Raw genomic sequence first — 25327 nt, forward strand, 5'->3', positions numbered from 1 at the left:
GCTTCACTGTACAGGCCACACACTAACCTGTCACGCAGGGCATCATTTAACATTTCTTTAAATTCACAGTGTTCTGCTAGCTTTTTTAGAATGGCTACAAATTGTACAACTGTTTCATCTTCCTTTTGGTCTCTTTTGTGGAACCTATATCTTTCAGCAATTACCAGTGGTTTTGGGGAAAAATGGGACCCCAGGATTTCCACAATGTCACTGTAAGATGTAGTTGCTGGCTTAACAGGGTGTAGTAAGCTGTGTAGCAGGGAGTAGGTTTTAGCCCCTACAACACTTAAGAATATTGGCACCTTCTTCGCTTCTGTAATGTCATTTGCAATAAAAAAAAGCTCAAAACGCTCAGTATACACATGCCACTGCTCTGTATTCTCATCAAAAGGCTCCAGGGGCCTGGTCAGAGTAGCCATGATTTTTAGTTTCACTTTCACAGTCAGTGCAAAGAAGCAGCTTTTTTTCTTTGTTTGGTCTTTACCTTGACTTCTACTTCCTTCTGTTACTGGAGCAGCACCAGGATCCCATCCTCGTCGCCAGTGTTATATCCTTGGGGCAGCCGGAGTAGGAAGCAATCACTTGAGGCCAGAGAGCAGACAGCTAACCAAAACCTCCATTTTATTTACAGACCATAATACACCAACCCAGTTGCCATAGCAGCAAAAACCATGACAACCAAATACACAACAAACCAGCCCATTCATCCCACGAGCATTCCAGGAGGTAGCGGGAGGGGAAAAGCCACTTCACAGGCATTCAGAGAGGGGGAGGAGACAAAAGTGGGAGCAGGGAAAGTATAACATACACTTTGAGCATAGAAATCACTGCTGCCCCTACAACAGTAGGAGGTGGGAAGAAAGGAAGCCATTATGTTTCTGCCTGGTTTTGAACCAGAGACCTTTTGCTTGTTAAATAAACATGATAACCACTACACTACAGAAACTCTGCCACAGGGATTTACCCCTCCCTTCATAAGTACATAAGAATGGCCATACTGGGTCAGACCAAAAGTCCATCCAACCCCACATCCTATCTGCCAACAGTGGCCAATGCCAGGTCCCCCAGAGGGACTGAACAGGTAATGATCAAGTGATTTCTCTCCTGCCATCCATCTCAACCCTCTGACAAACAGAGGCCAGGGACACCCTTCCTTACCCATCCTGGCTAATAGCCATTCATGGACTTAATCTCCATTCATTTATCAGCAAAAAGAAAGAGGAGTTCTTGTGGCACCTTAGAGATTAACAAATTTATTTGAGCATAAGCTTTGCTGGGCTAAAACCCACTTCATCAGATACATGCAGTGGAAATACAGCAGGAAGATATATATATACACAGAGAACATGAAAAAAAATGGGTGTTGCCATACACACTATAACGAGAGTGAACAGTTAAGGTGAGCTATTATCAGCAGGAGAAAAAAACCTTTTGTAGTGATAATCGGGACGGCCCATTTCCAACAGTTGACAGGAAGGTGTGAGTAACAGTAGGGGGACAAATGAACATGAGGAAATAGTTTGACTTTGTGTAATGACCCATCCACTCCCAGTCTTTATTCAAGCCTAATTTAATGGTGTCCACTTTGCAAATTAATTCAAATTCAGCAGTCTCTCGTGGGAGTCTGTTTTTGAAGGTTATTTGTTGTAATATTGCGACTTTTAGGTCTATAAATGGGTGACCAGAGAAACGGAAGTGTTCTCCAACTGGTTTTTGAATGTTATAATTCTTGACATGTGATTTGTGTCCATTTATTATTTTACGTAGAGACTGTCTGGTTTGGCCAATGTACATGGCAGAGGGGCATTGCTGGCACATAATAGCATATATCACATTGGTAGATGTGCAGGTGAATGAGCCTCTGATAGTGTGGCTGATGTGATTAGGTCCTATGATGGTGTCACTTGAATAGATATGTGGACAGAGTTGGCAACAGGCTTTGTCGCAAGGATAGGTTCCTGGGTTAGTGTTTTTGTTGTGTGGTTGCTGGTAAGTATTTGCATCAAGTTGCAGGGCTGTCTGTAAGCAAGCACTGGCCTGTCTCCCAAGATCTGTGAGAGTGAGGGATCGTCCTTCAGGATAGGTTGTAGATCCTTGATGATGCCCTGGAGAGGTTTTAGTTGGAGGCTGAAGGTGATGGCTAGTGGAGTTCTGTTCCTTTCTTTGTTGGGCCTGTCCTGTAGTAGGTGACTTCTGGGTACTCTTCTGACTCTGTCAATCTGTTTCTTCACTTCAGCAGGTGGGTAGTGTACTTGTAAGAACGCTTGATAGAGATCTTGCAGGTGTTTGTCTCTGTCTGAGGGGTTGGAGCATATATGGTTGTATCTTAGAGCTTGGCTGTAGACAATGGATTGTGTGATGTGCTCTGGTGAAAGCTGGAGGCATGTAGGGAAGTATAACGGTCAGTAGGTTTCCGGTATTGGGTGGTGTTTATGTGACCATCGCTTGTTAGCACTGTAGTGTCCAGGAAGTGGATTTCTTGTGTGGACTGGTCCAGGCTGAGGTTGATGGTGGGATGGAAATTGTTGAACTCATGGTGGAATTCCTCAAGGGTTTTCTTTTCCATGGGTCCAGATGATGAAGATGTCATCAGTGTAGCGCAAGTCGAGTAGGGACATTAGGGGACGAGAGCTGAGGAAGCGTTGTTCTAAGTCAGCCATAAAAATATTGGCATAGTGTGGAGCCATGCGAGTACCCATAGCAGTGCCGCTGACTTGAAGGTATACATTGTCCCCAAATCTGAAATAGTTATAGGTGAGGATAAAGTCACAAAGTTCAGCCACCAGGTTTGCCATGACATTATCGGGGATACTGTTCCTGATGGCTTGTAGTCCATCTTTGTGTGGAACGTTGGTGTAGAGAGCTTCTACCTCCGTAGTGGCCAGGATGGTGTTTTCTGAAAGATCACCAATGGATTGTAGTTCCTCAGGAAGTCAGTGGTGTCTTGAAGATAGCTGGGAGTGCTGGTAGCGTAGGGCCTGAGGAGGGAGTCTACACAGCCAGACAATCCTGCTGTCAGTGTGCCAATGCCTGAGATGATGGTTCATCCAGGATTTCCAGGTTTATGGGTCTTGGATAGCAGATAGAATACCCCTGGTCGGGGTTGTAGGGGGTGTGTCTGTGCAGATTTGTTCTGTGCTTTTTCAGGGAGTTTCTTGAGCAGATGGTGTAGTTTCTTTTGGTAACTCTCAGTGGGATCAGAGGGTAATGGCTTGTAGAATGTGGTGTTAGAGAGCCGCCTAGCAGCCTCTCGTTCATGTTCCGACCTATTCATGATGACGACAGCACCTCCTTTGTCAGCCTTTTTTATTATGATGTCAGAGTTGTTTCTCAAATAAACTTGTTAGTCTCTAAGGTGCCACAAGTACTCCTTGTTCTTTTTGCTGATACAGACTAACACGGCTACCACTCTGACACCTGTTAATTTATCTAGTTCTCTTTTAAACCCTGCTATAGTCCTAGCCTTCACAGCATCCTCAGGCAAGGAGTTCCACAAGTTGACTGGGCGCTGTGTGAAGAACCTCCTTTTATTTGTTTTAAACCTGCTGCCCATTAATTTCATTTGGTGGCCTCTAGTTCTTATATTATGAGAACAAGTAAATAACTTTTCCTTATTCACTTTCTGCACACCACTCATGATTTTATATACTTCTATCACATCCCCCTTAGTCTCCTCGTTTCCAAGCTGAGAAGTCCTAGTCTCTTTAAAAAGTCCTGTGGCACCTTATAGACTAACAGACTATCTGTTAGTCCAGGGGTAGGCAACCTATGGCACGCATGCTGAAGGCGGCACGCGAGCTGATTTTCAGTGCACTCACACTGACCGGGTCCTGGCCACCGCTCCGGGGGGGCTCTGCATTTAATATATTATAGACTTATAGAAAGAGACCTTCTAAAAATGTTAAAATGTATTACTGCCATGTGAAACCTTAAACGTAGACTCAGCACACCACTGCTGAAAGGTTGCCAACCCCTGTGTTAGTCTATAAGGTGCCACAGGACTCTTTGTTCCTTTTTACAGATCCAGACTAACACGGGTACCCCTCTGATACTAGTCTCTTTAATCTCTCCTCATATGGGACCAATTCCAAACCCTAATCATTTTAGTTGCCCTTCTCTGAACCTTTTCTAGTGCCAGTATATCTTTTTTGAGATGAGGAGACCACATCTGTATGCAGTATTCAAAAGTGGGTGTACCCTGGATTTATACAAGGGCAATAAGATATTTTCCATCTTATTCTCTATCCTTTTTTTAATGATTCCTAACATACTGTTTCCTTTTTTAATTGTCACTGCACACGGTGTGGTCGTCTTCAGAGAACTATCCATGATGACTCCAAGATCTCTTTCCTGATTAGTTGTAGCTAACCATTCACAGAATTCCCACTACAGTCATCTGATGAAGTGGGGATTCACCCATGAAAGCTTATGCTCCTATATGTTTGTTAGTCTATAAGGCACCACAGGACTCTTTGTCGCTTTTTACAGATCCAGACTAACACAGCTACCCCTGTGATACTCAAAAAGACAGTGTCCCCTGGTGGGTGTAAATCACTGACCTCTCTCCTCTCTGAGCACTGACTGCCCCTGTGTTTCCTTGCCTCTCAGTCTGTGCAGATGGGACCTTTCCCTCCAGTGCTGGAGGATTCGTCCTTCTCATCTACCCTTGTCCCAAGCAGCACAGCAGGTGGGAATCTTACATGTACCAAGGTGACTTCGGAGCAGAAACCCCCCCAGACCTTCCATGCAATTGTCACTTGCCCCTGACTGAGCAGGGAGACTGGTGGGCCACATCCCCTCTGGGCATGAGCAAAGAAACAGGGTGAAAAAATAAATATGGAGATGCTGGGGATTGAACACAGGACCTCATCCATGCAAAGCATGTGCTCTACTGCTGCACTACATCCACAGCTGGGCTGCAAAGATTATGGGTCACACTCAGAGCCCTCCTGTTTCCAGCAAATCCAGTGACCTAAAAGCTTCACAAGAAACCCATTCCCCTCTCTGAGGGTCAATCCTGCTCTCCTGGAGGTTACTTGTTCATAGGGGTCACTTTGCAGCAGGGCCAGATTCAATGTGTGGGGCAGAGAGAGTGGGTGCCCTGGGCTCAGGGTGCAGAGATACACTCAGCCCTCTCCCCTGCATTGGGTGGGGGGTGCTACCATCCCGTGCTTCAAGGTCATGGTGGGGGGTGCTGTGAGTAACTCAACATCTCACCCTGGTGGCAGAAATGGTGTGGGGGACTCCAGGTATTTCTAGGATCCACTATTTCCACCTGCATGTAGAGTCCAGCTTTCCCCAGCACATTCACTGCGGTGCAATTGGGTCACTGTTTCCATGGCTGAACACCAAAGAATCACTCCCAGCTTCCCTTCTGTCTGCAGCAGGATTAGCCTGTGTCAGTGGTTAATGAGGTGGATCTAGTTGTAGATTGTTATTCATTCCCCACCTTGACAATTCACACAGTCCCTTTCCCACTCAAATCCCCAGCACCTCGGTGATCCTGGTAGCGGGAGTTGGGTCCTGAGATTTTCAGGATCCTTTTTCCCCTCCACCTGGAGTGAACTCAGCTTTTCCCCCATCCCAGACAATCCATGAAATAACAACAGGGGCATAAAGAAAGAGGGGAGGGAACATCTCACGGCCAGGGCTGGATGTGCCCAGAGCCCCCTGCTTGTCCATTGTTTCCATGGAATTTGGCCCCCTGCTTTGCACAAGGGACAGAGAAAGATCTTGCTGTTCCTTTGTCTGTGCAAGGAAAATTGTGCTTCTGTATGAAAGAGAGGCGGGAAATGGCCCCATGGTGGGACAATATCCTCAGGATTAAGACCTAAGGACTCAGGGTGAGAACTGATAGAACTGCACTAATCTGGGATTTAACAAATTGTCTTCCATGGAGCAGGGTCAGATCCAGCGTTTTTGCCACCCCAAGCGGAAATAAAATAAAATAAAATAAAAAAGCCACAATTTGCAGCACTTCGGTGGCAGCTCTACCACTACTGCTTTTGGGGACAATTTGGCAGCAAGTCCTTCCCTCCAAGAGGGACTGACAGGGCCGAAAAGCCAGACCTGCCTTTGTGCCTCCCCAGGCACCTGCTTGCTGCTCTGGTGCCAGCCCTGCCATGGAGACACTGGGAAGATGGGAGAATCAGGAAAAAAACATGGATTTGTTTACACTGCAAGTGAAGAATAACTGAAGGTTTTCTGGTTTAAAGTCACTTTACCCTGACTGGGAATTGAACCCAGGCCTTGGCAGTGAAAGTGCCAAATCCTAACCACTAGACCACCAGGGAGGTGATGGTAGAGTTATTCTCACTTATGCTACACTTTCTTAGGCTACTTTCTATCCACTTTCTGAAATTGCTCTGTTGTCCATTCCCTGAGGGGCTAAGAGCAGAGAGTCCAGGAACCGCTGTGCTCAGGGTCACAACCTGAGCCCAGCCCAAGTCACTGAAACAAACTCAAATGATCCTTCAGCTTCCTCCAGCAGGATCACAGAACCACACAAAGAAAACCCATGAGGAACAATCCTCCTCTGCCTTCATTTACCCCATCGCAACCCTCTCAGCAGCCGACTCTTGTGGGAAGGACACTGAGCTGATAGGAGCTCTGGCACAGAGACCAAGGGAGGGGTGTTGCTCCCCCTCAGTGTGAGCTGATCACAGTCTGACTCTGTGTAACAGGGCTCTGAGCTTTGCTATCTTGCGAGTTCTGTGTCCTGAACAAGCAACCACAGCGCTGAGCCCTCCAGATCCTTCTTCTGGGAGCATGGTGATTACACAACAGCTGCAAGCCCTTTTCCCATCTCCTTGTCCTCCTCCGCTTCCCCAGACCTTCCCCACAAATGGTTCTATCAGGAGCCGGAGGGATCTAAGGACCTGCAGGTTTCCCAAACCCACCTCTTAAGGCAAACAGTGATTCCCTTCTCTGACATTCCTGGGCCTGGGCTTCTTATGAGTTTTTCCCTAGGGGGCCTGATTCCCTGTGAAAATGTGTGTGTGGAGAACCAGCTTGTCTGCCCCGTCTCTGGGAGCTGAGAAGCTTTTTCAGACTCTCCCCCACTAGATGAGGCCAACAGCACCTCCCACTGGTGGGAAAATCCTAAATTCCACCCTCCCACCCTGGTTACTCTGACCAGCTGATGGTGACAGCATGCTAAATCAACCCCAGCTCTCTGGTCTAGAGAGCAGCATCTAACCAGCCTTGTGACAGCTCCAGTTTGCTCGCTGGAGACATAACGAACCAGGAAAGAAGGCAAATGTCAGACAGGGAACCTCAGCTCCCCAAATAAATGCCCTCAGGGCCCCTTCTACACTGCAACTGGGCACTTGACTGACTTCAAATCTGGCTAACCCAGTTGGTAGAGTGTGAAACTCTTAATCCTGCCGTCATGAGTTTAAGCCCCATATTGGGCAGCAGCAACAGCCCTTAGATGTCACTCTTCTGCTTATAGTCACAGCCCAGAATGAAAGTTCCACACCCCGGGGATAGGTTTTGCAGCAAGACAAGATAAGCACATTAGCCAATGGTTAACAGGTTACATAATGTCTCCGCCCATGGTCTTAAATTAGCAAGTTAACATTTAATGAATACTTTGATAAAACGTTAGTAGTATAAAATATCTATGTTGAATTCTGATTTGGGGTCCATAGGAATAGAGCAACTCCTTTGATTGTCTAACAGGTACATTCCTAGGGGTTAAAGCAAAGAACCAGTGAAAGTATATGACAATAAAGATTGTTTTCTGTGTGTCTTAAGGCAGGCATTGGTCCCTGGGAAGCGAGGTGGAAGGAAGCCATATCTTATACTGACATGTGCCAACTTTTCATAAACTCAAGGCTGGATCTGTGGGAAGAACGTCTCCCTACAGAAGAGACTAACACAATAGGAACAGGGATTCTTTGTTCAATCTGAAACTCTGAATTGTTATATCCTTGGGGCAGCCGGAGTAGGAAGCAATCACTTGAGGCCAGAGAGCAGACAGCTAACCAAAACCTCCATTTTATTTACAGACCATAATACTCTAACTCAGTTGCCATAGCAGCAAAAACCATGACAACCAAATACACAACATATTCCTCCCCCCCTAATAAGAACATCCCCTAAATAAAAAAAAACACACACTAGACTAGAGAAGGAGGGTAGACTGCCTCCATTCCCAGCTAAACCCTGGGGATTATTTTGCCCCATAACCGTGGGTTCGCCCTAGCTAGAGATCCAGCCGATGAGGAGGCCTTCTGTCTCTAGGTGGATTACGGCGAACTTCTGGTGTTATTGCACCCGAAAGCACTAGGGGCTCAGGGTCCACAGCACGAACGGGTGAGGAGGTGGTATCAGCTCGTGCTGGGCAAAGGGGTATCTCAGCCGCCGGCAGTAATGGAGGAGAACAGTCAGGAACAGGTGACTCGTGATTCGGTGCCTCACCAGAAGAGGTGAAGTCAGACCCCTCAATTGCAGATGGTTCCTGAGGACTGGCATGACCTGGCAACAGCTGATCTACATGTCGCCGCCAGGTAACATTCTCTGCAGTCCGGACTGTGTAGGAAACAGGTCCTGTTTGAGTGATGACTGTGGCCGGGACCCATTTAGCTCTGGAAGTATAATTCCGAGCCAAAACTGGCTGTCCCGGGCTAAAGGTTCGGTCTTTTGCTCTGGGTGCCCGTCTGATGACTTGATATTGCTGCTGATGTTGCACAATTTGTCGGGGTTCAGAAGGTTTCAGCAGATCAAAGCAAGTGCGCAGCTGTCGTCCCAACATTAGAAAGGCTGGGGATGCCTGGGTCGTAGCATGAGGGGTGTTTCTGTAGGAAAGTAAGAAGATATCCAGACGCTTTTGAATGGAGTGTTGTCCCCTTGCTGATTTCAAAGCGTTTTTCATTGTCTGCACAAATCTTTCAGCTAATCCGTTGGTGGACGGAGGATATGGTGCTGACGTGATGTGGTGTATCCCATTTGCCTTCATAAAATTTTGAAACTCCTGAGAAACGAACTGCGGTCCGTTGTCGCTCACAAGTTGTTCTGGCAGACCAAAACGACTAAAGAGTCCTCGTAGTTTTTGGATAGTACTCTCTGCAGAAGTGGACTGCATTATAGAGACTTCTGGCCATTTAGAATGGGCATCTATTGCCACCAAGAACATGCTTCCTTCAAGGGGGCCAGCAAAGTCAACGTGAATACGTTGCCACGGGTTTTCAGGCCAGTCCCATGGGTGTAGGGGTGCCCACTGGGGTGCATTCCTCACACCCTGACATGACATACAAGCTTTTGCCTTCTCTTCAATAGCGCTGTCCAGTCCAGGCCACCAAAAATAGCTTCGTGCAATTTCCTTCATGCGCACTATTCCACAGTGACCGGAATGTAGCTGTTCTAACATCTGTGATCTCAGCGGTGGTGGAATAATGACACGTCTCCCCCACAACAAACAACCAGATTGGACCGATAACTCCATCCGTTTGGACATGTAGGGAACAAGGTCGGATGAGACCGGAGAGGTTTGTCGAGATTTTCCATGCATCACCAGGTCCATAACTTGGGACAATACTGGGTCAACGCGAGTTGCCTTCTTTATCTGAGTAGCAGTGATGGGTGTATTCTCTACCTGTTCAAAGTAGAAGATTTCCTTTTGGGCACTATCTTGATATTTGACCGGTAAAGGCAACCTTGAGAGGCCATCTGCATTGCCGTGCAGAGTGGATTTCCGATATTTGATTTCATATGTGTGTGCAGAAAGTATCAATGCCCAACGTTGCATACGACTAGCAGCTAATGGGGGAATGCCTGTGTAGGGTACAAAAATTGATGTCAGAGGTCGATGGTCTGTAAGAAGAGTAAACTTTCGCCCAAACAGGTACTGATGAAACTTCCGAATTCCAAAAACAATTCCTAATGCCTCACGTTCGATTTGGGCGTAGTTAGTTTCTGCTTTGCTTAGAGTGCGTGAAGCAAAAGCAATAGGCCTTTCTTCTCCCGAAGGCATAATGTGTGACATGACCGCTCCCACTCCATAAGGGGAAGCATCGCAGGCCAATTGCAGGGGTAAGGATGGATCAAAGTGCGTTAGAACTTCAGAATTTAACAGTGCATCCTTAGCTTTGTTAAATGCAACATCACAGGCTTCAGTCCACTTCCAGGCCTTGTTCTGCCCAAGGAGCTCATGAAGTGGTTTTAGCAGTGTGGCTAACTGTGAGATGAACTTTCCATAATAGTTCAGTAGTCCTAGAAATGAGCGCAGCTGGCTTACATTTCGAGGTGGGGGAGCCTCCACAATAGCTTTAACTTTTGCAGGGGCCTTATGAAGACCTGCAGAATCGATGATGTGTCCCAAATATTCAACAGAGGGCTTGAAGAATTCACACTTGTCTTTGCGAACTCGTAGGCCATACTCTTCCAGTCTTTGTAGGGTAGCCTCTAAATTCTTTAAGTGATCCTCTTCATTTCTTCCAGTGACCAGGATATCATCCAGATAGCACTGAACTCCTGACAAGCCACACAAGATCTGGTCCATAGCCCTCTGGAACAGGGCGGGAGCCGATGTGATTCCGAAGGGTAGGCGACAGTATCGATAAAGCCCCTTATGAGTCACAATAGTCAACAGCTCTTGGGACTTTTCATCGACGTGCATCTGTAAATATGCTTGACTCAGATCAATCTTACTGAACTTTTGTCCCCCAGCCAGGCCTGCGAAGAGGTCATCGATGCGGGGAAGCGGGTATTGCTCTGCACACAACACTGGGTTGACAGTGACTTTAAAATCACCGCAAATCCGGAGAGAGCCATCTTTCTTCACTATTGGAACGATAGGAGTGGCCCACGAGCTATGGGTAACTGGTATTAGGACTCCATTGTTGACCAGGCGCTCCAGGTCTACTTCAACCTTTGGCCTGATGGCATATGGCACAGTTTGGGCTTTCAGATATTTTGGTGGACTGCCAGGTTTAATGTTCAATGTCACAGTGATTCCCTTCATACTTCCCAAATCATCTCCAAAAACAGCAGCATGTTTCCTTAGTATAGGGGTTAGACTGGTTTCTTCTTTAGTCATCCGGTGCACTTCTGCCCAGTTCAGCTGAATCTTCCCAAGCCAAGACCTACCCATTAAGGCTGGGTAGTTACCTCTCACCACAAACAGTGGCAATTTATCTGCCCGTCCATTGAGCTCCACCTTAACATCAATAGTGCCCAACATGGGCACAGCTTCACCTGTATACGTCTTCAGAACAGTTTTTGTTGCCTTAAGCGGAAGATGCTGTAGCTTTTCCTTATACACAGTCTCAGGAACCAGCGAGACAGCTGCACCGGTGTCTAGTTCCATGCGTATAGGTTAGCCCTCCAATAAGGGGGTTACCCAGTATTCATGTGAGCCCGCTGCCAAAGACAAAACATGCAGTGGCACTTCCTCTTGTGAGGCGGTGTCACCTTGATCATCCTGGGTCTGCTCTAGGGTATGCAAGATTCCTTTTTTTGTCGGCCAGACCACAGGCCTCTTTTTCTTTTGTTTACAGGCACACTCAATGTGTCCCTTTTTGCCACAGTGTCGACACACCAGGTCCTTACACCAGCATTCTGATGCCTGGTGTCCTGGCTTACCACAGCGGTAACATTCTTGACTCTGCACAGTTTTGTGGGTCGGTTCTTGTGACACTTTTTGCACCCTAGGGGGTGCACCGATGTATTGTGCCTCCCTTGTAGTCAGTTCCATGGAGACAGCAATATCAACAGCCTTCTGTAATGTAAGCTGAGCCTCTGTCAGTAGGCGCTTCCGTATAGCTTCACTGCAGAGGCCACACACTAACCTGTCACGCAGGGCATCATTTAACATCTCTTTAAATTCACAGTGTTCTGCTAGCTTTTTTTAAATGGCTACAAATTGTACAACTGTTTCATCTTCCTTTTGGTCTCTTTTGTGGAACCTATATCTTTCAGCAATTACCAGTGGTTTTGGGGAGAAATGAGACCCCAGGATTTCCACAATGTCACTGTAAGATTTAGTCTCAGGCTTAACAGGGTGTAGTAAGCTGCGTAGCAGAGAGTAGGTTTTAGCCCCTACAACAGTTAAGAATATTGGCACCTTCTTCGCTTCTGTAATGTCATTTGCAATACCAAAAAGCTCAAAACGCTCAGTATACACATGCCACTGCTCTGTATTCTCATCAAAAGGCTCCAGGGGCCTGGTCAGAGTAGCCATGATTTTTAGTTTCACTTTCACAGTCAGTGCAAACAAGCAGCTTTTTTTCTTTGTTTGGTCTTTACCTTGACTTCTACTTCCTTGTGTTACTGGAGCAGCACCAGGATCCCATCCTCGTCGCCAGTGTTATGTCCTAGGGGCAGCCGGTGTAGGAAGCAATCACTTGAGGCCAGAGAGCAGACAGCTAACCAAAACCTCCATTTTATTTACAGACACAGAGAGCTCACTCAGCCGGTTGAAACCGGCTGAGCTATCCCTTAATAGTCTAACTCAGTTGCCATAGTAACAAAACCCATGACAACCAAATACACAACATACGAGACCATGAAAAAAGGAAGAAACTGTGAAAATACCCATGGGAGAAAGGGGGTTTCTGAGAGCTGGGGTAGATATGGAGATTTTTATGAAAGGGGGAGAGGCCAAAGTAGGGCCTTTAGCTGGAGCAAAGGGGGAGGGTTTTTTGGGCAGTTTCATTTTAGCCAGCCTCACATCCTGTAGTCCCTACTTTCCCACCCCACCAACATGTGACCTAGCACCTCCCCACTGGTAAAGCCACCTCTGACAGCCCCACTGGACTGGCCTCCAGAGCCCCCAGCACGCCCTCTCCTAGCTGGATCCCCTGGCAGCCAGAGCTCTCCCCAGAACTGCCATGGTTTCTCCCCTGGGTCTCTGGTCAAGGACAGCTACTGGCTTCTCCTGAGAATGCAGCTGAGAAATGACTCACCCTTCTCTAGATTCTCGCCTGTGGGCTCTGAGAAGCAGGATGAGCCCTGTATGATAAAGTCCATGTAACATTCCCCTCTCATCCCAGCCCTGGTATGTCATCAGTAGCCTGCTGTCCCTGGGTAGCAGCCAAGGATGTTTCCCATCATTCAGGAGACCCCAGCCTGGGACTAAAGTCAGCTTCAGGCTTCTCCTCTCTCCCTTCTTGGAATCAAGTTCATGTTTTTACCAAGAATTAAAACAGCCCAAACCTCTGGAGGGTGAGAATCCCTGGTGGGCCAGCCTGTACTCCACCCTGGTCCCGAGGCCCGTCGGGGATATCGGTTGGCGGCTCCTCCATGGGGCCGTGAGTACGGGCGTGTACTTGGCACGGTTTACCCCGTCCTAGACACCTGCCCCTTCTGCGGCGTGAGGGAGACCCTGGCACACGTTTACTTAGAGTGCTCCAGGTTGCAGCCCCTACACCGGCTCCTCACCAATATCCTATTGCGTTTCTGGCTGCACTTTTCCCCCCACTTCCTTCTCCATGCACTCCCTATCCGTGGCCCCACGAAGTCGCGGGACCTCCTGGTCAACCTCCTCCTCGCCCTGTCCAAACAGACCATCTACGTGACCAGGGAGAGGCGGTTGGCCAATGGAGACTCCTGCAACTGTGGGGCTTGTTTCCAATCCTTAGTCCGTTCACGTCTCCGGGCGGAGTTCCTCTGGGCGGCGTCCGCTGGCTCCCTTGACGCCTTCGAGGAGCAGTGGGGGCTGTCCGGGGTTCTCTGCTCGGTGTCCCCGTCAGGCTCCCTTCTTATGACCCTTTGACCGCACTCCTGTCCCTGTTCTTTTATTAGTTGTCCCCCGCAATTAGTGGGTTTATGAGGCCCTGTGGTACCTCCCCTTAGGCTGGGGGGGGGAGGATCCATTAGGATTCGAAGCCCGCCCCATTTCCCGGAAACCCAATAGATACCGCTCTGTCTGCTTGGGCTGCCCTGCTGGCTGGAGTGCTCCCCCTTCTCTGGCTGCCTTGCTGGCTAGGGGTCCTTCTCCCTTCCTGGGCTGCTGCTGGCTGGAGTGCTCCTTCCCTGGACTGCTGCTGCTGCCACTGCTGCTGAGTGAGTGCGTGAGGGGTGGGGGGGCCTTGCTGGCCAGCCCCCACTCCCCCCACTTCTGGAGGGAGAAGCCAGGAGCCCCCCCCCCACCACCACTACAGCTACCACCTGTGGGGGGTCCTTCCTGCCTGGCCACCAGGGCTGCTGGAGAAGGAGGAGGTGCTGCTGCTGTGTTTGTCCCAGTGAGCTGCTGGAGCCTGGAGGAGGAGGAAGAGGACTGAGAAGACCACCGGCTGCTGGGGGAGCGCACAGGACTCTGAAGACCTCTGTGGAGGGGGCCACCAAAGACTGAGTAACTCTTTAACTGTGCTCTAGTGGTGGGGGTTTAGACTGTGTTTGGGGGGGCACAGGGGATGTGGCGTGGAATCAAGTTCTTGGAATCAAGTTCATGTTTTTACCAAGAATTAAAACAGCCCAAACCCCCAGAGTCTGGATCAATGTTCTCTCCCCTCTTTCTTTATGCCCCTGTTGTTATTTCATGGAATTTCTGGGATGGAGAAAAAATTGAGTTCACTCCAGGTGGAGGGTAAAAGAACCCTGAAAATCTCAAACCCCAACCTCTGCTACCAGGATCACTGAGGTGCTGGGAATCTGCATGGGAAAGGGATGGTGTGAATTGTCAAGGTGGGGACTGAATAACAATCTACAACTAGATCCACCTCATTAACCACCAACACAGGCTAACCCTGCTGCAGATAGAAAGGAAACTGGGTGTGATTCTTTGCTGCTCAGCCATGGAAACAGTGACCCAATTGCACCGCAGTGAATGTGCTGGGGAAAGCTGGACTTCACAGGCAGGTGGAAATAGTAAATCCTAGAAACAGCTGGAGCCTCCATCTCATCATTTCTGCCACCAAGGTCAGGGGTTGAGCTGTTCACAGACCCGCCCCATAACGTTCCAGCAGAAATTGGCAGCACCACCCACCTAGTGCAGGGGACAGGGCTGAGTGTATCTCTGCACCCTGAGTCCAAAGCACCCACTCTCTCTGCCCCACACATCGAATCTCGCCCTGATGCAAAGTGACCCCTATGAACAATTAACCTCCAGGAGAGCAGGTCTGGCCCTCAGAGAGGGGAATAGTCTTCTCATGAAGCTTATAGGCCACTAGATGCGCTGGGAATAGGACAGCTCTGGGTGTAACCTACAGCCCCTCTGGGGATGTAGCTCAGTGGTAGAGCACATGCTTTGCATGTATGAGGCCCTGGGTTTAATCTCCAGATTGATTTTTTTCACCCTGCTGCTTTGCTCATGCCCGGAGGGGATGTGGCCTACCAGTCTCCCTGCAGGAGTTTCAGTCCTGCTCAGCGAGGGGCAAGTGCCAATTGCATGGAAGATCTGGGGGGGTTTCTGCTCCTAAGTCACCTTGGTACATGTAAGATTCCCACCCGCTGTGCTGCTTGGGACAAGGGTAGATGAGACGGGCGAATCCTCCAGCGCTGGAGGGAAAGGTCCCATCTGCACAGACTGAGAGGCAAAGGGGCCGCAGGGACGTGCCAGCCGCTTCTGGGAGTGGTGTGCCACATGGAGCAAAGGTGGACAAGATGCCGCCTTAGTCCCCTTGTGCTGCTGGTGGTGGTGGCAGGGGTCCCCAGGCCCTTTTAAATTGCCCAGGGGCGGCAGGCGGGACCAGGAGGGACACTCCTAACGTTGGAGCTAAAGCTGAGGGACTAAAAACCGTGGTGCAGATATTTGTGTTCACGCTGAAGCCTGGGCTCAGAAACCCTCACCCCTCATGGGGCCTCAGAGGTTGGGCTCAAGCCCATATGTCTGCACTGTAATTTTATAGAGGTTGGGAGGGAGTTTAGCAAGTGGAAATGGTAAAAATGCATTGAGGGGACTGGACCACTGACCTATCAGCTCTTAACACCCAAACTTTCAGTAACTCTGTTATCAGTGCCTGCAAGTGTAATTTAAACAGCTGTACTGGGCTGGACCAGAGGCCCATCTAGCTCTGTGTATGGTCCTCTGAAAGTAGCCAATACCAAGTACACCCAAGAGTTAATCAACAAGGTACCACTGGGAGTTGAACCCAGGATCTCTTATTTACAGGACAAGTGCTTAGCGAGCTAAGTGATGGTGCCTGCCTGTGGTGAAAATACATTGTCTGCTCACACCTGACTTCCTGCCATCCCCACTGGGGCCTGAAAAGCTTTGCTTGTGTTTGGATTCTGCAAAGCAGAGGAGCAGGTGAGGTTTTCCTTGCAAGCTGTGTGTGTGTGTGTGTGTGAATCTTTGGCCAGATCTGCACTACAAAGTTATTTCAGCATCATTATATTGCTCAGGTGTGTGAAAAACACACAACGCTCCCTCGGTCGGCAGCTTTTGGCTGGTGCACACACTGCAATGCCATGTCTGGTGACAAAACTGCCCTGTTTTGGTGACAAAATAAAACCACCTTGACAAGAGGCCTAGAGCTTTGTGCAGCAAACTTAAAGTGACAAATTGTCAGTGTAAATGCTGCTGGTCATTATATCACCATAACTGGCCTCCACCAGTATCCCACCATGAACTTGCCTGCCCTGTATTCCTGCTACAGAGGCTGGGTCCCTCCCCTTTCATAGCTCCAAAAAGTTCTGACAGCTGAGCCACTATCTACACCGGGATTAGGTTGATAGAACTGCATTGTCAGCCTAAGTCATGTAATTACACCCACCTAATTTTGTAGTGTAGACCTGTCCAAAGAATCACACACACACCGTGGGAGCAAAACTTCACCTGCTCCTCTGCTTTACAGAATCCAAACACGAGCAACACTTGTCAGGGCCCAGTGGGCATTGGCAGAGACTCAGATGTGGGCAAAGACAATGCTTTAAGTAATAGCAGGTATCATGGCTTAGCTGGTTAAATTACCTCTTTTGTAAACAAGAGATCCTGGGTTCAACTCCCAGTGGTGCTGTGGGTAGTGGCTTTTGGGGCACCTGGTATTGGCTATTGTCAGAAGAGAAGATTCAGAGCTAGATGGACCTATGGTTTAAATTACACTCACAGGCACTGATAATAGAGTTACTGAAAGTTTGGGTGTTAAGAGCTGGTAGGTCAGTGGTCCAGTCCCCTCAATGCGGTTTTACCATTTCCACTTGCTAAACTCCCTCCCAACCTCTATAAAATTACAGTGCAGACATATGGGCTTGAGCCCAACCTCTGAGGCCCCATGAGGGGTGAGGGTTTCTGAACCCAGGCTTCAGCGTGAACAGACCGTGTATGCACAGACACACCTACTCTGCCTAGGTATGCAGCATGATGGGGCCGCTTTCCCAAAATGACCAGTTTGGGCTGGTGGTGTGTTACAAATCACTTTAGGATTGAGTGGAATGAAAAGTTATTATCCTTCCTGCATGAGTGAAGGGCAGCAGAACATACCTAGTCCGTCCTGATGGAGGGGTAGGTGGGTGAGGAATAGCTTTTATTGGACTTCATAGAAGTGATTGAGAATGTCATCCTAAACTAGTGGTCCCCAAACATTTCACACTGTGCCCTCATCCATGGCTGTGGCCCATCAGAAGCCGCGGTCAAGAACCGAGGCTGGGAGTGGGGCTGTTGCTTGCTGGGGAGAGGGGTGCAGACAGGGGTAAGGGGGTCGAGGCCGAGTCAGGAGCCAGAGCCCCAGGCTGAGGGTGGGGTTGGGGAAGAGCTGGGGCAGAGTGGGGCTGAGTGCTGCTCCCTCCATGGGGGCTGGCTCAGGCCCTGAGGTGCCCCCATGAATGTTCCTCTGTGTCCCCCTAGGAGTCATGCCCCACATTTTGGGAACCACTGAACCCTACTCGCTAATCAGGGGCTAGTGATGCCAAAGCCCAGGGAAAGGGAGAACAAGTGCGGGGCCCCCAGCACTGGAACCATGTGAAGGGGCTGCAGGAGAGGGGCAATGGCTGGTGGCCCAGGGAGTTAAGGGCAAAGGGGGCACAGGAGGGGGCAGGAGTTAGGGGTGAAGGAGGCGCAAGGGCTGGGAGTGCAGGAGCTAGCGGTAAAGGGGGAGTGGGGATCATCCAGGGGCAATGGGGAAGTGCCAAAGTACAAGCTTTGCCCAGGGCACCATTTTCCCTAATGCTGGTCTGAGCAAACCATTGGAAATGACCCTTCAGTGAGACCAGAACCATCGTGTAGAAAAGCCCCTTTGTTAAGTGGTGGTGGCTGAGGGCTTAGGGAGATGAGTTAGAAAGCAACGGGCATCTTTCTGTGGAGGTTTGATTCTTGCCTGTTAGGCAAGGTTGGTGTGTGGTGTCTCCATGGCTGCACATTCAGTGTCTGATCTGCCACAGGGAGCCAAGTCTAGACATATTCAGAGGCTCTATGCCAGGGTTTCTCAAACTTCCTTTCACTGCAACCCCCTTCTGCCAAAAAAAAACTTACTACATGGCCCTGGAAAGAGGGACCAGGCCCCTCCACACTAGACAGAGGCAGGGAAGACAAAGCCTGAGCCCTGCCCCAGGTAGGGGAGGGCAAAACCAGAGCTTGAGGGATTCAGCCCTGGGTGGTGGGGCTCAGACTTTTGGCTTCAGCCCAAGGCCCCAACAGTAACTCTAGCTCAGGAACCAATCCATGCAACAAACCTCGATGCCAACTCTGCCCACATATCTACACCAGCAACACCATCACAGGACCTAACCAGATCAGCCACACCATCACCGGTTCATTCACTTGCACGTCCACCAATGTAATATATGCCAGCAATGCCCCTCTGCTATGTACATCGGCCAAACTGGACAGTCTCTAAGGAAAAGGATAAATGGACACAAATCAGATATTAGGAATGGCAATATACAAAAACCTGTAGGAGAACACTTCAACCTCCCTGGCCACACAATAGCAGATCTTAAGGTGGCCATCCTACAGCAAAAAAACTTTAGAACCAGACTTCTAAGAGAAACTGCTGAGCTTCAGTTCATTTGCAAATTTGACATCATCAGTTTAGGATTAAACAAAGACTGTGAATGGCTAGCCAACTACAGAACCACTTTCTCCTCCCTTGGTTTTCACACCTCAACTGCTAGAACAGGGCCTCATCCTCCCTGATTGATCTAACCTCGTTATCTCTAGCTTGCTTCTTGCTTGCTTATATTTACCTGCCCCTGGAAATTTCCACTCTTGCATCCGATGAAGTGGGCATTCACCCACGAAAGCTCATGCTGCAAAACGTCTGTTAATCTATAAGGTGCCACAGGATTCTTTGCTGCTTTTAATGAAGACTAGATGCTTTTCTGGAATGTGTTTGCTCCAGAAGTAGCTATTGTGTCATACAGGAGGCCTGTGATATGCAGGGGGTCAGATTAGATGCTCTAATGGTCTCTTCTGGCCATAAAGTTGACTAATTTCTGAAAAACTGAGCGTAGCATTGGGAGCAGCGTCTGATGTTTTCCTGTCTATCCGGCTTGCTTCCTAGAATGAACGCTCCTTGAGTGGGGTGATCCACAGGGAGTAGCTCAAACCTCCAAAGTGCCTGGCCAGGGGCAGGACATTAGCACAGCAAGGGAGGGGTGTGGCAGTGACATCACAAAGGCTTTTGCAGGACCTCAGACTATTGGTCAAAGGTGGTGGGGAGGTGGTGACCTCACAGAGAGATGCTGACATCAGGAAGGCAGGACAGGGGCGAGGGACCAGGGAAACCTCAGAGACCCCTGTGGCTTTGCTTCAGCAAGTCTCCTTCTCGAAGTCTCTCTTTGAGGACTGAGAGAGTATTCGGGTTCATGGACGTGAGCGCCAGGAGGAACCTCTTTCAAGTTTTCTCCTTCCCTTTTAGTGATTTTACTAGAAAATAGCTGTCCCTGTTTAGAAGGTAAGAGCCTCCTCGAGGTTTGAAACCTGTTCGGTCTGATCCATCTGGTGACAGTTGAATTCTAGGCATGGAAAACACGAGCTTAAGGAGGCAGAATTTTATTTCACACTTGGGATTTTGTCCCATAGAATCAGTGGGGACATTAGAGTTTGTCCTTTCTGTTTCACCTTTTCCTCCATCCATCCCTCTCTCCAGAAGTCCCCACACCTGTCGGGGAAAAAAAACCAGCCACCAGAAAGTGGTCCATTGTGTTTCACACGGTGCCAGAGCCTGACACAGCGCCTGTGGGCAACCTTTGCTCTGCATACGTCGGCCATGCACACGCCGGCCGGTTCCCATGAAAGATTTGCCACTGCACATCTCGGTATTTAAAAAGTACCTGTGCCACTGGCAGATATTTTAAGGCTCCCGGCAGTGAGTTCTGGGGACTCTTGCTCACTTTCACTGAATGTAACTGTACGTGCAGCTCTGTGCAGTCACATTTGATAGAAGTTTGGTAATTAAATTATACAAGACGGTCAGGTAGAGTGTCTACTACCACCACTATGTTTTGAGGAACTACAAAATTGTCTTATGATAAAGGGTTTCACTATCAACTAAAAAGCACTTGCTAGACAAGGGACATGGGTTACAAAACCCATTAAAAAGAGAGAGGCTGGGGACAGATATCTGTACTTGGTGGTATAAGCTCCTTGTGTGAGCCAGAAGCACCAGTTCCACCTATGTCTCTCTCCACTGTGGAATGTCAGAGTTAATTTTTGATTCCCTTAAGAATCTAGATAAAGGTTACTGAGCTGAATTCACTGGCACTGGGGCTCCCCTGCTATGAGCTGAAATCACTGAAGAGCTGAAATCACTGAAGAGCTGGACTTGTTGAGCTGAGAGCACTGAGTACTGTGCTAATGAGTGGGGGAGCCTGAAGCAATACCATGGAGCAGAGCAGTGGGCAGAGCAGAGTGGAGCAGTTTGTGCAGCCACTGGGTGAGTGGAGCCGAGCAGCTAGTAGAGTGTCTACTATCACCACATGAGCTTAAGGAGGCAGAATTTTATTCCATGCCTGATATTTTGTCCCTTAGAATCACTGGAGACATTAGGGTTTGTCCTTTTTGTTTCACCTCTTCCTCCATCCCTCCCTCCCTCCTTTCTCTTCATCTCTTGCTTCTTTTGTCCTTTCTCCTGTTCCCCTCCCAACACCAGGAGGTGTGTGTGTGTGTTGCGGGGGAGTGCTCTGCAGCTCCCACTGTGGGAGGTCCACCCAAAAATGTGGGGCTGAAATAGTGCTCGGGCAGTCAGGGCCGGGTTAGCCTTTTGTGGGCCCCGGCACCAAACGTATTTGTGGGCCCCTATGTAGTCACTGTGGGCTCCGAGTGTGGGCCTGGTGGGGCAGTGCCATTGGTGCCATAACCTACCCAGTACTGAACCTCAGAGACATTTTTCATTTTGATCACACACCCCTACGTGGCTATATGCATTGCCATACACAGCTCCCTCAGCCCCCGGGTTTTCTCATTGAGCTGTACACCCATGTGGGTTTACCAGTGTCCACAGTGAGTAGAACTTTCACAGTGACCAAGGAAACTCCCCAGATTTATCTCCTTCCTCATTCAGACCCTCTCTAGCCATGTCTCCAGCACCCCCCTATGTCACCAGTCACGGCATGTGGTCCTAGTCTCCGCTCAGAGTTGCACAGCCAGCAGATACCTGCTCAGTTCTGACAGATCCCTCCCGTAGCCCCCATCCTGCCATGTGAGCCAGCCACCTGCAAACACCATCTCCCCAAAGTCAGGACAGCCCTTGGGAATCCGAAGACACCAGCCTCTCTCCCTCTGTTCCTGTCTACATGCTAGTCTGCTACCTGGTCACCACCACCTCTCCCCAGGCTTGTTTCCTTTCTATTTTGGACATGCTCCCACCCAGCTGGAAGCTCCCTCTGCAAGCCTGACCTGCTCCCTCTTTCCCTGCTCCCCTTGACATTCCTTTCCTGCTGGTGACCTCTGTTCCTTGAGGTTAACTCCAGTGTCTTTAGCTGCTCTACCTTAATGGCCCCAGTAGTCACAGAGCCACTTGTAGCTTCTCTGGCTACAGCCATGGGGCCAATTGCCAGAGGCCAGCCTTAGCCAGCTGCAGCTACTAGCCGCAGGAGGGGTGGCAATGCCAAGGCTGAGCATGCTTGGACCTTGCAATGGCAGCACTAGGGACTCTAAATCCTCAGCGCTGGCCCTAGGCAGCTGCAGACTCTGGAGTTAGGCACTTCCCTCCTCTAGGCCATGGCTTTAAGTACCTGAGATAACCATCACCTGCAGCAGAGGTCACCAATTCCCACGCCCCCCTCAGCCAGCACCTAGTCGTGCAGAAAGTGCAGCCTGAGTGATTTTGGAGGCTGGGGTGCCAGGAGGTTCCCGTCCCTGAGCAGCAGCTCTGCAACAAGCTCACAAGCCCCTCCGCTGTGGGACCAGGACCCTGTGCAGACAGTGGAGTTACCCTGTGTATAACCAGGTCTGTCCAAAGCCTGTTGAAGTGAGTGGGAGTCTTTTCATTGTCTTTAATGGGCTGTGTATAGAAGCAAAGGGCCCATTCTAGACTCCAGGAGCAAAGTGCATTCTGTGCAGCACTGGTTTACTAGTGTAACATGAAGGTCTCACATCACCTAGTGAATAAGCAACACCTCCTACAGCACCTAACACTTTCTGAGACGCTTCCCACCCATTTACTAAATGTGAATCTGCTTCGCTCACAAGGGCTGAACATATCAGGTGGGATGGTCACAAAAGCAGGGCACTTCTGCATTCAGCAGGGATTTTGGATGTGCACAGACACAGACAGGACTGGTTCCCGCAGTTACAGAACTGCAGTAAAGTGGAACAATTTTCAGCTTGTGTGATTGGAAGATAGCTGGATCCATCTTATAAGACTGTTCTACCTAAATGAGGAAAAGTTGAGGTGCCTTTATTATTCTTTTGTTCCATTCTTTGTTTCTATGGGGAATTTGCTAGTGCAATATTACTGTCTTCCTTTTAAACAAACAAAATTTAAAAAAAAATGGCAATGGCTGTTGAAAATAGCAATTCCAGCCATAGTTAGCACTGGAAACACCCCAGCATTTGTTGCTCAATTGTATTCTACTTTTTCTACAGCAAATGACAGTGGATCAGCATATTTGATTTGGGAGAAATGAAGTAACAGCTGCCCAAATTGAGCTTGAGCACTCCTGAATTGTGAGGGTGTTCAAATCTGGAAGGCAGGTGCTAGATTCTCTTTCTGAATATTAGATAAATCTGGAAAGGAAAAAGTCAATTTCTATTTTCATGGCTCAGAAGTGGAAATCCTCCTGTACTGTATCTGAAGCTGCTCAGGCCCTCTAGTAGAGCCTCCCCTCCCTTACTTACCATTTTAACTTCTGGTGGGATTCACGTACCTCTCTTGCTAGGCTTCAGATAGAGAGGGGCACTGTCCATTTAGTCCACCCAGTTCCTTCTTTGGGGGTTGCCAAGAGAGGTCACACCGGCATCCCTAAACCATCTGGGGAAGTCTTCTGAGAGTGCTATCTGGGCCAAAGCTTTCTACTCCTTGGGCACACTTGTTCCCCATTCACACTGCCACCCCCTTCTAGCAGCCAGCTCTCCATTCACAGCAAGCTGCAGTGCATAGAGTCTCTCAGCTTCCCTTTCCTGTTGATACTGCTCTTGTGTGGATTGGTCCAGGCTGAGGTTGATGGTAGGATGGAAATTGTTGAAATCCTGGTGGAATTCCTCAAGGGCTTTTCTTCCATGGGTCCAGATGATGAAGATGTCATCAGTGCAGAGCAAGTAGAGATGGGGTATTACGGGACAAGAGCTGAGGACGCGTTGTTCTAAGTCACCCATAGAAATGTTGGCATACTGTGGGGCCAAGCGAGTACCCATAGCAGTGCCGCTGACATGAAGGTATACATTGTCCCCAACTGTGAAATAGTTATGGGTGAGGACAAAGTCACCAAGTTCAGCCACCAGGTTTGCCAGGACTAATTGGTGAGGGTAGACTCTCAAGCCTGCCCAGGAAAAGGGGTGTAGGGACTTGGGGGGGGTGGGGGAATTAGTCTCAAGGCTGTCCAGGAAAGGACGGGTTAGGGACTTGGGAGATATTTGGGGAAAGGCAGAGTTCCAAGTGGCTCTCCCCTAAGATTTGGAATACACTTGGTGGTGGCACCTTACTGTTAACCTAAGCTGGTAAATAAACTTAGGGGGTCTTTCATTCAGGTCCCCACATCTGTACCCTAAAGTTCAGAGTGGGGAGGGAACCTTGATGGGGGAAAACGGATTCCCCACTTGTCGCTTGTGCACTGTCCTCCTCCTTCTCCTCTTTATCCTCCAAAAAGTCATTCTCCCTGCTCCGTGCGACTCCCAACCTGCACGTGTCCATGGACAGTAGTGGGGTAGTGGTGGCATCACCCCCCATAATTGCATGCAGTTCAGGGTAGAAGTAGCATGTATGGGGCTGTGACCCAGAGAGCCCATTCGCCTCCCTGGCTTTTTGATACACTTGCTTGAGCTCCTTGATTTTTACATGACACTGCTCTGTGTCCCTGGAGTAGCCTCTTTCCCTCATGACCCTGGAGAATTTAGCGTACATATACCTCTACCCAATATAATGCAACCCAATATAACATGAATTCGGATATAACGGGGGTGGGTGGGTGGCGCGGGGGGGCTGCGCACTCCGGTGGATCAAAGCAAGTTCAATATAACGCGGTTTCACCAATAACACAGTAAGATTTTTTGGCTCCCGAGGTCAGCGTTATATAAGGGTAGAGGTGTATTTGTGTTTCTTTTTTTGGAACGTAGTTCTCCCATAAGAGATTAGTCTCCCCAGCATGCGATGAGATCCAGTACCTCCCGTTCAGACCATGCTGGAGCTCATCTGTGAATCCAGGACTGCATGGGCTCTCATGATGATGGACTCTGCATGGTCGCCTGTGATGGTGGATTGTCCTGATGGTCACCTGTGCTGATGAGCTCACCACAGTGGCCAAACAAGAAATGAAATTCAAAAGTTCCCGGGGCTTTTACTGCCTACCTGGCAAGTACATCGGAGTTGAGAGTGTTGTCCAGAGTGGTCACAAGGAAGCATTCTGGGATAGCTCCCGGATGCCAATAATGTCAAATTGTGTCCACAGTACCTCTAATTCGGAACTGCAATCTCGATTTTAGCACTACTCCACTTGCTGAGGTGGAGTACAGAAACCGGATTAAAGAGCCCTTTAAATTTAAAAAAAAAATAAAAACAATTTGGGCATGTAGACGGAATCAGTTTTATTTTGAATTAACTCGGCTAATTCCAAAATAACCACATACTGTAGACCAGCCCTAAGGCTATGTCTACACTTCAAACACTGGAAGTATTCTTCTGACAACCCAACCCAAGCCTGTCTAAACTGGGGCTCACATTAACTACTTCTCTGTGGAGTAGATTTTTCACACCCCTGAGAGATGTGGCTATGTCAACATAGCTTTTCATTGTAGATCAGCCTCTAGCCAGCTTTTAGACATGAAAGGCAGTGGAGTCCAGCCTTTTCC

The 25327-nt window shown here is 49.0% G+C and overlaps 1 non-coding gene across 1 annotated transcript; it reads right to left on the minus strand.

Moving 5' to 3' along the window:
* Positions 1-6220: 6220 nt before the first annotated feature.
* On the minus strand, positions 6221-6293 carry TRNAE-UUC. Its single transcript has one exon. It is a non-coding gene; the product is annotated as a tRNA-Glu (tRNA).
* Positions 6294-25327: the final 19034 nt, after the last annotated feature.

Source organism: Mauremys mutica, unplaced genomic scaffold, assembly GCF_020497125.1.
Source record: "Mauremys mutica isolate MM-2020 ecotype Southern unplaced genomic scaffold, ASM2049712v1 Super-Scaffold_100099, whole genome shotgun sequence".
NCBI lineage: Eukaryota > Metazoa > Chordata > Testudines > Geoemydidae > Mauremys > Mauremys mutica.